The 15,562-nt window shown below is 48.4% G+C and overlaps 1 protein-coding gene across 1 annotated transcript in view; it reads right to left on the bottom strand.

Moving 5' to 3' along the window:
• The window catches only part of LOC147447943 (uncharacterized), a 43,765-nt gene that overhangs the window by 21,803 nt on the left and 6,400 nt on the right, over positions 1-15,562 (bottom strand). The window contains exon 9 of the mRNA XM_086523840.1: positions 1,148-1,269. The gene's annotated coding sequence lies outside the window, so the exon portion shown is untranslated. The remainder of the gene's footprint in view (positions 1-1,147; positions 1,270-15,562) is intronic.

Here is a 15,562-nt window from a genome sequence, read left to right as displayed (position 1 = left end):
TACAAGAAAAGTAATGATGTAATCAATGACCAAATGGTGAGGAATCCACTGGCTACTTGGCTCCTCTAGCTGTAGCCAATGAGCAAATTTGTACAACGGTCTCACCTAGCCGTTGTGCTTTCTTCCTCTGTCCTTCTCCCTTCTCTTGGCCCACAGGAGGTGAGCGCTCTCTTCCACCGGACGGAGAAAGGTGAAGGACTCCCCCTTGGTATCGAGGACCGCAGATACCAGAATGAAGGGGGAGAAAAACAATGGGTAGCTTTTTATACTGGCATAACCAGCAAGCAATTCCTCACCATCAATTTGAGGTCAAATAAACATGTGTCGTGCCCACTGTGATTTGTCACCTCATGATCCACCATCACGTACAACCAATTTCAATCTGATTTCTTTGTGGTGGTGGTGATCTGGTACAAGTTACCATCCAATTTATGCTGCACAATTGTTGCTAACATTCTTTGCTTTAATAACTTCATTTTAAGGTTTCTCCTTCCATATCCATCGATGATTGATAAAAGGACTCAGGCAGTTGAAAGGTTCTTAGCATGTGTGCAAGGCTTATACACTAAGATCGAGAAAAACTGAAAATTTTGTCGAGAAAAGTTTCTAGAAGAAAGGGACTGAACTTACAACACTCGCAGCATCCTTCTGTCAGCCCCAACATTCCAAAATCTCTCATTGACACAATAAAACTCAACTAAATGACGCGAACCAAAACCTCAGATTTGAGCATACCACAACATTCAAATTCCAAAACTTCCAGTGTGAAGAGGGAAATATACTTTCCAATACCGGAAAATGCATTGCCACTTAATTTCTACTACAGCCACAAAGAGGGCAATGGCAATGGCATACCATCTCAAAATACCTCCAAAAATCTGGCAAGGAAGTTGGAGCCCCGGATCAGAAATGCATAAGTGATGGCACACATAAAATTATTGAATAACAAAGCTATTATCATGTAAAAAGTGTATCAATGATCATCATGTGAGAGCCCAGTGAGCTGTAATGTCTTCCAGAATGCAATCACATGTGCTTCTTAACCAAAATGACACAAAATGGGTATTCACATCAGTCCACATATGTCTAAATAAACTTATGTACACATTTGATGATGAAAAGGTGCACCCTTAAGCAGGTTACTTACATCATTGCCTGTTTTGAAAGCATGGATGCTGTAGAAGTGATAGAAGTAAAGACATCTGATCTGGTCCTGAACCCGTCTCAGGTTTTGTCCAGTAGGCACTATCTCATAGAATTACCTTAGTCCTACATTGACATCAAATAGCCCATTGCAACCGGGACAATATGCGTAATTGCTACCAGTATGAAAAATAAGTTAGGTTTTAAATATAAATAGACATACATGTCTACTTATGCATGGCTAAATACATGTCAATGCATGAATATCAACATATAATCACTTAAACACATATAGATATATGCTTAGAATGTACACAAAACCTAACATACATGCAGACTACAGGCATATATGTGTACTTTTATGCACAGGGTTACTAACAACCACCAATACGGATACCACACATATTTATGTAGGTAAATATGTGATTGAGATGCAGCCTTGGCACTCCAGAATGTTTATTATAGCCTAAATGTTTCTGCATTTCACAAATTTTCCCAAAAGACAAGATCCACTTGCCTCTCTGATTGAAGTCTATGTTCTAAACCTACCACAAGTTACATCCACCATAATGGAATTCTATTTTAGGTCCCTAGTAGACAAATCTCTGGTCAAGACCTTGGTCACCCTGGCCTCCACAGAATTGACTCGATCGAGTGTTATTGTTTTTATCTTTGTTTGTGGCAGTATGTCTATGTCACCCTTGCTTAGTTATTTCTGTCAATTGAACAAAGCATTTGAGTTGGGCTGGTTTGTACCTTAGAGCACTTCATGATATTGCTCAATCCATTGAACCTTGAGGTAGGGGATCAAGAGATGCAAAACCTTTTACGATCATGATAAGTTGACATGAACGAGGAAGTTTGACTATCAGTATTAGGCTTGCTCGCTGCTGCTGCACACTCTCGCTGCGCCATCGCCATCGCCCCCCCCCCCCCCTCGCGTGCTGCCCGCTGCCCTCCCTCGCGCTGCCCTCAGCCCCCGCTCGCCTGTCCCCTCCCACCCGCCCTCTGCCCCGCTGCCCCCCCCCTCACGCTGCCCTGTTCCAGCCAGTCCGCCCGCCCTCAGCCCCTGCTGCCGCCACACGCTCTCAGCCCTAAGCCCCAACCCGCCTTATCCCCCCCCCCCCCCCCCCGACTCGGCCCGTTCACCCATCAGTTTGGGCCCTCCGTCTCGGTTGCTCCCTGCAGATTCGGCACTTTCGATATCTCTTCCAACTCCTTGGAGCAGTGTTGGCGCGCCCTTTTGCAGCACCCTCCCGTCGTCCTCTTATTACGCCACAACAGTAGACACAGATGGAGGCTCCAGCTTTGCCACAGAGGGACTCGCCAGAAGCCCCCTTGCCCGACCCCGCTGAGCCCACCATTCGACTTGCTCTCTCGCCTACAGAGCAAGCGAGCCTTGCCGCCGAGGTAGAGCGATTGCAGGCGACCTCGGTCATCTGCAAGATTCTCGGCACCTGACCTAGCAGAGGAGAGCTGCGAGACCTTCTCCAGGCCCGCCTTCTCGCAGAGGTGGGAAAGATTTTGGATGTCCACATTCTCGGACGGGGTTACTATCAGATCGAGTTTGAGTCCTCCGAGATGGCGTCCAAGGTCATAGCTATGAGTCCACTGGCCATCCGAGCCTCACGTGCCCACTTTCGACAGTGGCGACATGGTTTTGACCCAGCTTCGGATGTTCTAGTAGAGGAGGCAGACATCCCCATCTCAGTCTGCTTTCCGGGTTTACGGAGGGAGTACCTAACACTTCTTTCCAGGATCGGTTCCGCCATTGGGACTGTCCTGGAGACACCTCACACGGCAGCATCAATAGCTGCCAAGGCGGCTGGCATTCCCTCAGTTTGAGTTTTGGTCAGAGATACCCACACGCTCCCGAAGGTTATCCTTCTACCTCGAGTGAGTGGGGGTTGGTTTCGACAAAGTGTGGAGTACTCAGGCCTCCCAAACCAGTGCTTCATTTGCCGCTAGATGGGCCATCTAGCGAAGGCCTGTATCGGAGGAGGCCGCGACCTGCACCGCAGCCTCAGCCCCAGCCTGCCAGGGCTGGCCCGCAGCCACAGCCAGCGGCACAGCGTACAGATGCAGAGCCACCCTCCGAGCCTGGGGCTCCAGCGGAGGAGGGGTGGCAGCAAGCCCGTGGCTGCCGACGCCAGGGGCCACAGCGTCAACCTGGCACTCAGAGTGACCCTCGGGTGCCTACTCAGCAGCACAGCAGTGGGTTCCCACGGGGAACCGTTTTGGTCCTCTTGAGCAGAAGGAGATCCCTACGCCAGCCTCCACCTCCGCTTCTCCCTCGACAGCCGCTCCCCCCTAGAGTTCCCTCCCTTTGCCTCATCCTCCCCGCCTTCTGCTCCCGTCGCCTCTCCACCCCGCCCCTCTACCTCTGTCACCACATCCCGCCCCTCTTCTCCTCCACTCCCCCCAGCTCCCTCTCCTCCTCCTGCTCCAGTTCCTCAGTTGGCTCAAGCAACTGGTCCCTCTCCGGCAGCTAGGAGATCTCTTGGCAGCGCCTTTGCCACGAGTCGCCTAGCGCGAGAGGGTCAGCCCTTCTTGCGGCCCCCTCTGCAGATTCAGACATCCTCCCTTGCACCCATCCCTCGTGGGCTGACGAGCATTGACATCAGACGCCGCTGGGACTTCTTCGACTACGGGTTCACTCGTTTTCTCGGCGACTCCGCAGCAAACCATGAGGCAGCTTGTTTCAGGGTCCATGTTTTGTTCCTCGCCGCTAGGGGGATAGAGGCCCTGGACTCAGCAGTTGGTTTCTCCTTCCCCCTCTGTGGTAGGACCAAGACAGAGTGGTCCCTTGACTCAGTGGTGGGATGGTTGCATACACAAGTCTTAGAGTTCTCTCACCACATGGGAGAACTTGGAGTTACAGATATGCTGCACACCTGGTGGCCATTGGCCAAGTTTGCGGTGACACCCCCAAACTCAGCAGGATGTAGGCACATTGTGGTGTATTTCTTTGCTGATACGCAGTGTTTGCCTATGTATACATTCATGAGGACTCCTGGACAGAGGACGTTGCGTTACGTACGGCTCGCTCTGCTTGGGCTTGGACTAGGCACTCACGGTAGTCACGCCTATCTAGAGGACGCTCGGATGCGGATTACTCCCCATCCAAGCCTGCCTCGAAGATAGCCCGTCTTGCTGCTGCTGCAGCATCTGTTCTCTCTCGCTCCCCATGATGATCGTCTCATGGAACGTGCAAGGACTAGGTGGGCCCCAGTTTCAGCGACAACGGGGCCGATTGCGTCAGGAGCTTCAGCGTTGCCTTGTGGGAGGAGAGATTGATCTCCTTATGCTTCAGGAGCACCATCTGTGTGAGAGCCGCATTCGGAGTTGTGGTCAGATTTTGCGTGGACGGTATGATACCTTTTGGTCAGCTGCTTTTGGACCTGGAGGCATCCAGGGAGGGGTATGTATGACTATTGCGGACTCATTGCAGCAGGCCATTGTAGGCAGAGGGATTATTGTGCCAGGCAGGGCTCAGTGGATTACTATGCAGGTTCAGGGTGGTCTTGTGGGCTTCCTGAACATATATGCGCCCAATGTGGCGAGTGCTCATGCAGAGTTTTGGTCACAGATTGTTGAGTCTTTGCCGCAGGCCGATCATTGGTGTATAGGAGGGGACTTCAACATGTTGAAGGACCCTTCTGACAGGATTGGTGGCAGCCATGCTACTGTGCATGGAGTCGAGTTGACAGCTTGGGAGAGGTTTTGTATGACTTTGAGGGTCTCGGATACATGGCAGCACTCAGGTTTTGTGAGGCCCCCAGATAGTCTTGCCTTCTCTAGATCGGACCGCAGAGTGGGAGGAGTGAATCTATCGTGGATAGATCGCTTCTACGCCAGTGACCACTTCAATGACTTGGGGGGTTCAGTGGGCATCCTGGCACGGAATTCCTTCTTGGACCATGCACCAGTGATCCCTCACAGTGGCAGACAGGCAGAGGAGTGGGAGCACAATGCTCCGCATCCCGGAGAGGGTCTTGTTGGACTCAGCACTCAGAGAGAGGGTAGAGGCTCTCTGGACAGAGGGTATGGACAGACAGGATTCACCTGCAGACAGAGTGGCCTCAGGCCTAGCTCAGCTTAGCCACTTTTTTCTTCAGGAGTCTCTGGCTTGCCGGGCTGCAGCGAGAGAGGCGGAGCAGCGTCTCAAACGGGGCATTGCTTCACTGCAGAGGATGCACGAGTAGCATCCAGACAGTCCATGGTTGGAGGAGCAGTTTTACAGCAAGCTCGACAGGAGCTTGCTAGCACAGAGTAGAGGCGTCATGAGTTTGCCTTCCACCGACAGGCATCTCAGTGGACTCAGGTGGGTGATAGAGTGACTGGTGCTTTTTTTGAGACAGTGGGGTCAATCAGTTGAGGAGGCCCGATGGGTCAATTGCTTGTGAGCCCGAGGATATGCGTGCAGTCGCTACTGACTTTTACCGCGAGTTACTGTCGGTTGAGTCTCAGTCGGAGCGGCAGGGTGCATGCAGGGAGCAAGTTTGGGCACAGATGCCATGTCTTGTGACAGAGGAGATGCACCAGAGGCTAGAGATGCCACTTCAGCTTGAGGAGCTGCACACAGCTCTGAGGGCCCTCCCTCGTGGTAGCTGTCCAGGTGAGGATGGGTTGACTCCCAGCTTTTTCTTGGAGTACGGGGACCTGCTTCGCCCAGATCTTTGTAGAGCTTTTCAGTACATTTTGCACACAGGAGTGATGCCTGACAGCATGAGTGAGGGCCTGATCTACCTCATTCCAAAGGAGGGTGGCTCCTTGGATGAGATTCGACAGTGACGCCCCATCACCATCCTCAACTCAGCCTACAAAATTCTTGCCAAGGCTCTGAGTTTGAGGATTCAGCCACTTTTAGAGAGCCTTATACATGGGACTCAGACAGGTTTTGTCAAGGAACGTAGTATCCTTGACAACATCTTTACTTTTTGGGAGGCTTCTGCCCTGGCACGGCTCCGTGGTGAGGACCTTGTGATTCTTCTTCTCGATTTTGAGAAGGCCTACGACTGAGTTGACTGGGACTTTCTAGAGGGCACTCTTCGCAGGATGGGCTTCTCAGATGCTTGGATCAGAGGGGTGTCATCTTTGTACAGGCAGGCTCACAGTCAGGTGCTTTTGGCAGGGAGGAGAGGTGAGCGCTTCATGCTCACACGCTCGGTCAAACAGGGCTGTCCTCTTGCCCCCTTTCTCTTTTTGTTCTATGCGGAGGCGATGAGCAGATTTTTGGTGTCACAGCAGGTTGGTCTTCGAGGCTTAGCACTCCCTATTCGGGGAGAGGAGCTACTGGACGCTGAGTTTGCAGATGACTCAGCCTTGTACTTAGATGGCCAGGAGGCCAATCTTCACAGATGTGAGCAGGCTCTGGAGACCTTCTGTTGTGCATCGGGCGCACTGATCAACTGGAGAAAGACAGTGGCTTTCTCGGTTGGTAGTGCTCCTATGCCAGATTGGATGCCAGGAGAGGGTTTCAGGTGGATTCCCCCAAGGACTGCAGTTCGATACTTGGGTTGTTAGGTTGGTTTGGACTTGTCTCCCGAGCAGCAGATTGCTCCTCTTCTCCTGTCCATCAGGAGAAAGCTGTTACATTGGAGCTCAGCACGTCTGTCGCTGGCTGGTAGAGTAGTAGTTGCCAACCAGGTGCTGTTGGCGACTATGTGGTACATCACCTCCTGCTGGATCTTCTCGAGTTCTTATATCAGCCAGGTAGAGAGGCTGATCAGGAACTTCCTTTGGTCAGGACGTGACACTCAGATGGCCCGAGCCAAGGTGGCTTGGTCGGTCATCACGCTTCCTTGTTCTCAGGGAGGGCTTGGGATCATTGATCCAGCACAGCAGAGCAGAGCCCTTCTAGGGAAGTTCATAGTCAGAGGACTTCTTCCAGGTGAGGAGCCCTGGAAGGAGTTCTTGTTGCAGAGGCTTTGAGCCAGGGTGCCTCAGTCAGGAGGCCCTTGGCAACCTTCGACCAGATGGATCTTTACAGAGATGCGCCGAGTTGGTTTGAGCAGGAGACTAGAGGACCGTTTCACTGTGAGTTTGCTTCGTTCTTGGGAGCTCCTACAGCGTGGCCTGGAGCAGCAACAGCCAATGTGCACGGAGGAGCGCCTACGGCAGCCCCTCGTCTGGAACCCCATGGTTAGCACTCAGAGAGGCCACTTGGTTGGTAGTCGACCTCATGTTTCCTGGGGTCCCATGGCAGCAGGTCCAGCGCGCTCTTTAGGTGACTGGCTAGAGTTCACAGGTTTGTCAGAGGAGGTACAGGGTTTCCAACTGCAGGCATGTGTCAGGACATCTCAGAGTCAATTCCAGCTGAGTGGCTCACGCCTCTCGAGCCAGTAGCACCCCAGTGGATGGGAGCCTTCACACGACTGGAGGTTCTCATTTCAGTCAGGGCCTGCTCAGAGACTGTCCGAGCCCTGTTCTTCGAGCTTCAGGGTGGGGGACAATTACAACGAGTTGCAGTAGAGGCCCCGCAGGTAGCAGAGTGCTGTTTTCAGAGGATCCGAGTTGTGGGCATCTGTGGGAGGACTTGCGTCATAAACCCTGACCCAACAGCTCTTGAGACTGGACACTGGAGGCTTTGGGCTTGGGAGTGTTGTCCACTGGCACGAGTACAGTGGGATCCTAGTGAGTGGCTATGGAGGGACCCCTTCTCTTCTGCAGACCACCCAAGAGTCCCCTTCTTTCAGTACACTGTTCGGCTTGGACGACATATACTAGCAGCACACAGAGAGGCCCTCCCCGCTACAGCACGTCATTGGCAGGAGGAGGGTCTCACCATCGAGTTCTTGGCAGACTTTTGGGAGAGGTTGTGGGACTCCGAACAGCCGAAGCGAGTCACCTTGTTTCAGTGGCTGGTCGCACATAGAGCCACAGTAGTAGGGAGCTGGCTAGTGCATAGTGGTCTCTCGGCCACATGTGCAGCTTGTGACCATTTGGTGGAGAGTCAGCGTCACTATCTTTGGGACTGTCCCTCGGCCCAGCAGGTGTGGCTACGAGTTCTTCGGCCGATGCCTGCTCTCTCCACGGCTCGACAGTACACTTGGGGGGCAGCGGCTTGGTCCACCCTCACGGGCCCGGCACTTCAGTTTGAGCTATCTTCCACCAACATGATGATAGTGATGCAGGGGGAACGTCCTACACTCCAGCCTGCTACAGAGCTTACTCCACACAAGTGGTGCAGTGAGAGAGAGGAGTGTTGGGAGCTCATCAGTGGCTTGACACTTTGGTTCATCTGGCGGGCCCGCTGTTTCCGCATCTTTGAGGCTCGCCCTGTGCCACCAGCAGAGACTGTTCGTGACTTTTGGCTAGAGCTGATTTATACTCTCAGAGGACAGCTTGAGGGACTACAGGGCAACTCCGACCGCATGCAGGAGCGCCGCGAGGCTTTCCTTCGACTCTAGCGCCCTGGGCCTTTCTACACCATAGTCCAGGGGGTGCTCAGATGGCACTACTGCCCACCTGTGTGGCTCTTCCCTCCTCCCATCTCTTGATTTAGCCTCATTGTATATATGCTGTTTTTTCATTGGGAGAGTCTCCCCATCATGATTGTTGTAGCCCTCTCTTGCAGAGGTGGTTGTAGCCCTATGGGCAGTTTTCATTAACTAATAGAAGGATCTTTTTCTCGGAAAAAAAAAAAGTTGACATGAACGAGACATTGCTAAGAGCATAAAATTTAACACAGTCTTGCCAAACAAAATGTCTAAGGATGTTCTGACAATAACGTCTTTTCTAGATATGACATGCCAACTTGCTTCCGCACCAATAAAATTGGAGAGCACTAGGACGAAGTACTTGGTCATACTAGACCTTTTCCCAGAAGCTCGTTGACTTGCTTCAAAATTTCTTCCTGCTGAGCAAGACTTACCCTGTAAGGGGGTTGGTTCTTACCCAGCACGAGATAAATGTGATGATCTTCCAAACGTTACGAAGGTAGCTTATCCAAAAGAGTGTTCGTGAAACAGTTCTTATACCTTTCAATAAATTAAAAACATTTTATTTCCAAACGAGAGAGCGAACCCTCGTTAGTTTTATCCTTTCCCGTACGAAAATCAAGTACGTAGAAACGCACTTCTTTATTTCCTTTTTAATGGAAATATAGCTTATCATAAGGAATAGCCAATCCCCAGCGTCAACAAAAAAATTTAATTTTCTTGCCCTCATGCTCAAAAGTGAGGATATTCTCCACATGATTTGAAACCGGTTGCATATGATAATGCCATGGCATACCCAAGACGATATCACATCCCTCAATTAGGGTGCCATCAAAATTGTACTCGCCAATCCGAAGATTGAGTTGTGCTTGCACGGAAAGTTACATTGGTAGTCAACCCCTCGAATGCTGATTCAAAAGTGACCGGAGTTCCAAGCCGAGTCAGTGTGAGGCCCAAGCATTTTGCAGTGTCAAATGAGATAAAGTTTTCTGTAAATCCACGGTCATAAAGGATCAATACCCACTGGTTGTTCACAGATCCAAAGCCCCTTTAGAAGCAGACGTTTCCCTTTTTCCGTTTTCGTATTTCGTTGAACATCGGGAATACAATTCAAGCTCGGTGGTGTTCATTCTTTGAAGATGATTGTTCCTGCCGTTGCTTTTAAAAAGGGAAGTCAATCTTCATGTGTACTTTCTCAATACAATAGAAACACCATGTTTGCTCTTTGAAGGTTTGTACTTGATTCAAGGTGAGATACTTGTTGGGGTATAAAGCCCAATGTGGTCGCCCAAGCAAGTGGGCGGGCCGCCAGGTATGTACACATTCTTTTGTAAAAACCTAATAAGAACTCACTATGCTCTACACATTACAGTAAAGCGAGTTCACCATATCGTCGTGCTCTTCTTCTCGCACTCTCTCTCGCGTCACACTTCCGCTCGTACTCTTTCAACTGGTATCAGAGCTCAGATCGAGGCTCGGGGAAGCATTTGCAAGTAGCCAGAGTCACCTGCTCAGATTGGAGTGAGATTCGAAAGGCGAAGACACAGCCCCAATTTCATTCTGAGGTCATCTCGGCCACCGTTCGGCTTCGACAAAGTTCTACGCAGGCCATTTTCGACTACGTGGTCTCGGCGGGTGCTGATCCGACTCTGCAAATTTGAGGTTTCGGTCTACGACTGCAGGTGCTGAGGATATCGGCACTCCCAGAGTGTTGATTTGTGGTTGTCTACACATTGAAGGACGGCTCACAGTTCTTGGAGGCGTCTCACATACGACACGGGCGCATCTACACACAGACTGTAGGCGACATCCACTAGTTCATCAGGTAGCTTGTGTTTGCTGCTTGATATTCCAGATTTCATCCTGACATTGCAGGTACTTCCACATGGGATGTATTGTCAGAGATGATGTATGTCTATTGAGGGTTTGCTGGCTGTGAGTCACGCAACAAACAACCGCCGCAGCGGTTACAGCATACAGTGGGAAATTTGTGGATGTATGACTTTGTGGGAAGTCTATGTATTGTCAGATTTACTGCAGCCTTTGTTGAGGGTCGAGTTCGGTTTTATTGAGCTGGGGGATTCTCGAATGTTGAGATCCTTTCGGTGATACAGGTCTTGGAGCGATCCCTCGAGCACCCTTAGATAGGCAGCTAGGATGTATTGACTGTGAGTTAGACGGTTGGGATTGCATCTTTGCTTTACTGCCGTTGAGGCATTCTCGCAGTCTATGCTTACAGGACAGTGAGAGACAGTACAGGCGCAGGACAAGTTTACCCACAGCTTACAGTGTTAGAGAGACAATGGTTTTTTGAGCTGTTTTTGGTCTGTTTTTTGAGTACACTAGAGCCATTTTACATTGGAGACTCTGCCGAAATTTCTGCAGAATCTGAAGCTTTCTTGGTTCATTTGACAGGTTGATATTGGTTCAGAGGTCAGTTTATAGGGGAAACTCTGCCGAATTTTTCCCAGGAAAGTAAACTACCGTGAAGCGTAGCTATGGCTGGATCACAGGACACTGCTCTTTACAATATCAAGAAGCTGGATGGAACCAATTTCCCATTGTGGAAGAAGCAGATTTGGCACGTGTTAGTACAAAAGAAGCAGATAAAACCTATAAAGCTCAAGGGGATAAAACCACAAGATATGGACGAAGATTAATGGAGCGAAATGGATGAATTGGCACTTTTTACCATTATGCTGACTTTGGCAGAAAGCGTTTACTTCAATGTAGCAGACGAGATGTCGGCTTATCAAGCATGGACAAAGCTGAGTGATCTTTATGGGAAGCAGAGTGCAGCTTCACAGGTATACTGGCTTAAGAAGCTTGTTGACTTGAAGATGAAAGAAGGGACCCCTATGTCCAATCATCTGAATGAATTCAACACCACCTACAGTCAGTTGTCAGCTCAAGGTGTCAAGTTTGATGAACCTGTTAGAGCTATGTTCCTGTTGATTACATTGCCGGAAAGTTGGGACACTTTTCGCACAGCTTTGATTAATTCTGCACCTCCAGATGGTTTGACCATAGCAGGTGTAGAAGGCAATCTGCTTACTGAAAAAACCAACAGAAAGACAATGGACAAAGGCAAAGGAACAGCCTTAGTTGTCAGGGGAAGGATCAAAGAAAAGTACAAAGGCGGAAAGAGGGATCAGTCTCGTAGCAAGTCCCGCAGTGCTAAAGGCAAGAGTGACATAGAATGCTACCATTGTGGCAAGAAGGGTCACATGAAAAGAGACTGTAGAGAATGGAAAGCAGAAAAAGGCAAAGAGAAAGCAGAAGACCATGGTGAGAAGAACAAGTCATCAGTGAAGATTCAAGAAATGAATGTGACAAACACTGTTGCAGAGGATGACAGTCTAGTGTCAGGAGATATCTACTTCTTGAAAAATACAATGGACTCAGCTCTTCTTACAGCATCTTATGGAAATGCACTGAGTAACTGGATTATAGACTCAGGGACATCACTTCATGTGTCTCCAAACAAGGAGTGGTTTACCTCTTATGTGACCACTAAAGATCATGTTCGGCTAGGCAATGGGCAGACATGTGAGATCTTAGGTGTTGGATATGTTCAATTGAAGTTTCAGAATGGCTCTTCTTTCACGCTGAAGAATGTGAGACATGTTCCCACAATCACAAAGAGCTTGATCAGCACAGGTTTACTTGATGATGCTGGCTACGTCACCACTTTTGGACAGAACATGTGGAAGATATCCAAGGGTTCTATGACAGTAGCACATGGAGTAAAGTCTGGAGGACTTTACATGATTTATGTATCAAATGTCTCTAAAAATGTAATCAATGTAACCGAGCAGCCGAACGTTTCTTTGTGGCATAGCCGGTTAGGACATATGTCCAAGAAGGGAATGGAAATCTTGTCTCGTTCTGGTTATTTGCCTGGCTTGTCATTTAATGATTTTGAATTCTGTGAACATTGTCTGTATGGTAAGCAAACACAGCAGCCACATAAGCATAGAAGCAGTAGAAGAGATACACACTTGGCACTTGTTCATAGTGATTTGTGTGGACCTATGCCTAACCTATCTCTAGGGGGAGCTTCTTACTTTATGACATTTATAGATGATTACTCGAGGAAAGTATGGGTTTACTTTCTCAAGCACAAGGATGAAGCGTTTAGTGTTTTCAAAACGTTTGTGACACTTGTGGAGAATCAGAGTGGCAAGAAGCTTAAATGCTTACGCACTAACAATGATGGAGAGTATGTTTCAAAGGTCTTTCAGGACTTTTGTGAGTCAAAAGGTATAAAACGTGAACTTACTGCTCCTTACAATCCTCCTCAAAATGGTGTTCCTGAGAGGATGAATAGGACCATACAAGAGAAGGTCAGAAGTATGTTGTCTAATGCACAACTGCCAAATGGGTTTTGGGCTGAAGCTGTATCAACAGCTATTCATCTTATAAATAGATCTCCTAGCAAGGTTTTGCAGAAGGATTTAGTGGCAGAGATGGTATGGTCAGGCAAAATGTCCTCATACAAGCATCTCAGAGTCTTTGGCTGTGAGGCATATACTCATGTTCCAAAGGAATTTAGGAACAAACTTGAGCCAAAGAGTAGAAAGTGCATCTTTCTAGGCTATGGTAATTCTAGTGAGATGAGGTACAGACTTTGGGATCCCGAATCCAGAAAGGTTATCCGCAGCAATGATGTTCACTTTAATGAAGCCAAATATCATTCTAAACCAGAGAGGATTGAGGAGATTAGAAGAGTTGTCTTCCAAGAAGATGGACCTGCACGTGCAAGACAAAATGTCAGGGCTCAAGAGGAGCAAGGACAGGATAGATTGGAACAACAGGTTGTGGCTGAGCCTGAGCCACCTATTTTGCGTAGATCTAGACGTATCACGCGACCTCCTGATCGGTTTGTTCCATCTATGAACTATGTCATGTTGACTGATTGCAATGAGCCTTCATGTTACAAGAAAGCAGTGCAAATGAAGGACTCCGAGAATTGGCAATTGGCCATGCAGTCAGAGATGACAGCTCTGCATAAAAACCAGACATGGAAGCTAGTTAAATTACCACATGGCAAAAAGGCTCTACCTTGTAAATGGGTTTACAGGTATAAGATCACCGCTCATGATAGTCAGCCAAAGTACAAAGCAAGGCTTGTTGCCAAGGGCTTTAAGCAAGAACAAGGCATTGACTTTGATGAAGTCTTCTCTCCAGTGGTCAAGATGACTACATTGAGATGCTTTCTTACATTCGTTGCCATATTAGATTTGGTGTTGCACCAAATGGATGTCAAGACAACGTTCTTGCATGGTGATCTAGATGTGGAAATTTACATGCAACAGCCGGAAGGGTTTGTTGAGAAAGGCAAGGAAGATTTGGTATGCCAGTTGTTAAAGAGTCTTTATGGCTTAAAACAATCACCGAGGGCATGGTACCATAAATTCCACAAGTTTATGCTTTCTCAAGGCTACAAACGTAGTGAGTTCGATCACTGTCTATATACAAGGAAGGCTAAGGATGGTAGTTGGCCGATCCTTATTTTGTATGTGGATGACATGTTGATTGCTGGTAAGCACTTGGAAGAAATTTCAGCTTTGAAGTCAAAGATGGCAAAATCGTTTGACATGAAAGACATGGGTGAGGCAAGTCATATACTTGGTATGCACATTGAGAGAGACATAACAAAGAAGTTGATTTGGTTATCTCAAACAGAGTATATTGACAAGGTTTTGCAACGTTTCAATATGGAGAAGGGAAAGGCATTGAGTGTTCTATTGCCACCATATGTGAAACTTAGCAAACAAGATTGTCCTGTGTCTGAGGAAGAACAGGCTGAAATGGATAAGATTCCATATGCTTTTGCAGTGGGTAGTTTGATGTATGCAATGATTGCTACTCGCCCAGACATTGCATTTGCAGTGGGAGTAGTAAGTCGATACATGTCAAACCCAGGCAAGAAACATTGGGAGGTAGTGAAAGGAATATTGAGATACCTGAAAGCTACAAAGAGTATGCGTATATGCTATGAAAGTCAGAAGCTAAGTGTAAAGGGTTTTACAGACTCAGATTATGCAGGTGACTTAGACAACCGAAGGTCTACGTCAGGGTATGTCTTTACATTGGCTGGTGGAGCGGTATCATGGCGTTCTAGATTACAAGATTGTGTTACTCGGTCTACTACAGAGGCTGAATATGTTGCATCATCAGAGGCATGCAAAGAATCAATTTGGCTTAATCGACTAGTAACAGATTTGGGAATCAAAGAAGAGATGCCTGTGTTATATTGTGATAGTCAGAGTGCTATACAATTGGCTTGCAATCCAGTTTATCACTCAAAGACAAAGCATGTGGATGTGAAGTATCATTTCATCAGGGAAATGCTCGAGGATAAGCAAATTCAGCTTGTCAAAGTTCACACCACAGAAAATCCTGCTGATCTACTTACAAAAGGACTTCCCTCAGAGAGCTTTGCGCATTTTCGCAAGCAGTTAGGTGTAGGGTAGTATATCACTTCTCTACATCTCTTGTATATTAGCTTGTATAGTAGCTTCTCCCACACTTAAAGTACCACATTGGACTTTAAGTGGGAGGTTGTTGGGGTATAAAGCCCAATGTGGTCGCCCAGGTAAGTGGGCGGGCCGCCAGGTATGTACACATATTCTTTTGTAAAAACCTAATAAGAACTCACTATGCTCTTCACATTACAGTAGAGCGAGTTCACCATATCGTCGTGCTCTTCTTCTCGCACTCTCTCTCGCGTCACACTTCCGCTCGTACTCCTTCAATACTTGAGCTACTTGCGGGTACCCTTGGCCTTTTGAGGTTGATCCGGGTCCTCAAGGGGAACGCATTTTGCCTTGGTCAGCATGGTCATCATAGACCGCTCTCTGCATTGCACGATACGTGCTGTGTTCCATCCATCTGGGGATACCAGTGAAATGTAGATCCTCGACAATGATTGCCCACTCCATCATCCGCTAAAGGGTATCGTGAGGATACAC

The sequence above is a fragment of the Adiantum capillus-veneris genome, chromosome 11 (genome assembly GCF_014529385.1).
Source record: "Adiantum capillus-veneris isolate H3 chromosome 11, ASM1452938v2, whole genome shotgun sequence".
NCBI lineage: Eukaryota > Viridiplantae > Streptophyta > Polypodiopsida > Polypodiales > Pteridaceae > Adiantum > Adiantum capillus-veneris.
Note: the sequence above shows the minus strand (reverse complement) of the source record. Positions and strands in the feature narration are given on the sequence as shown.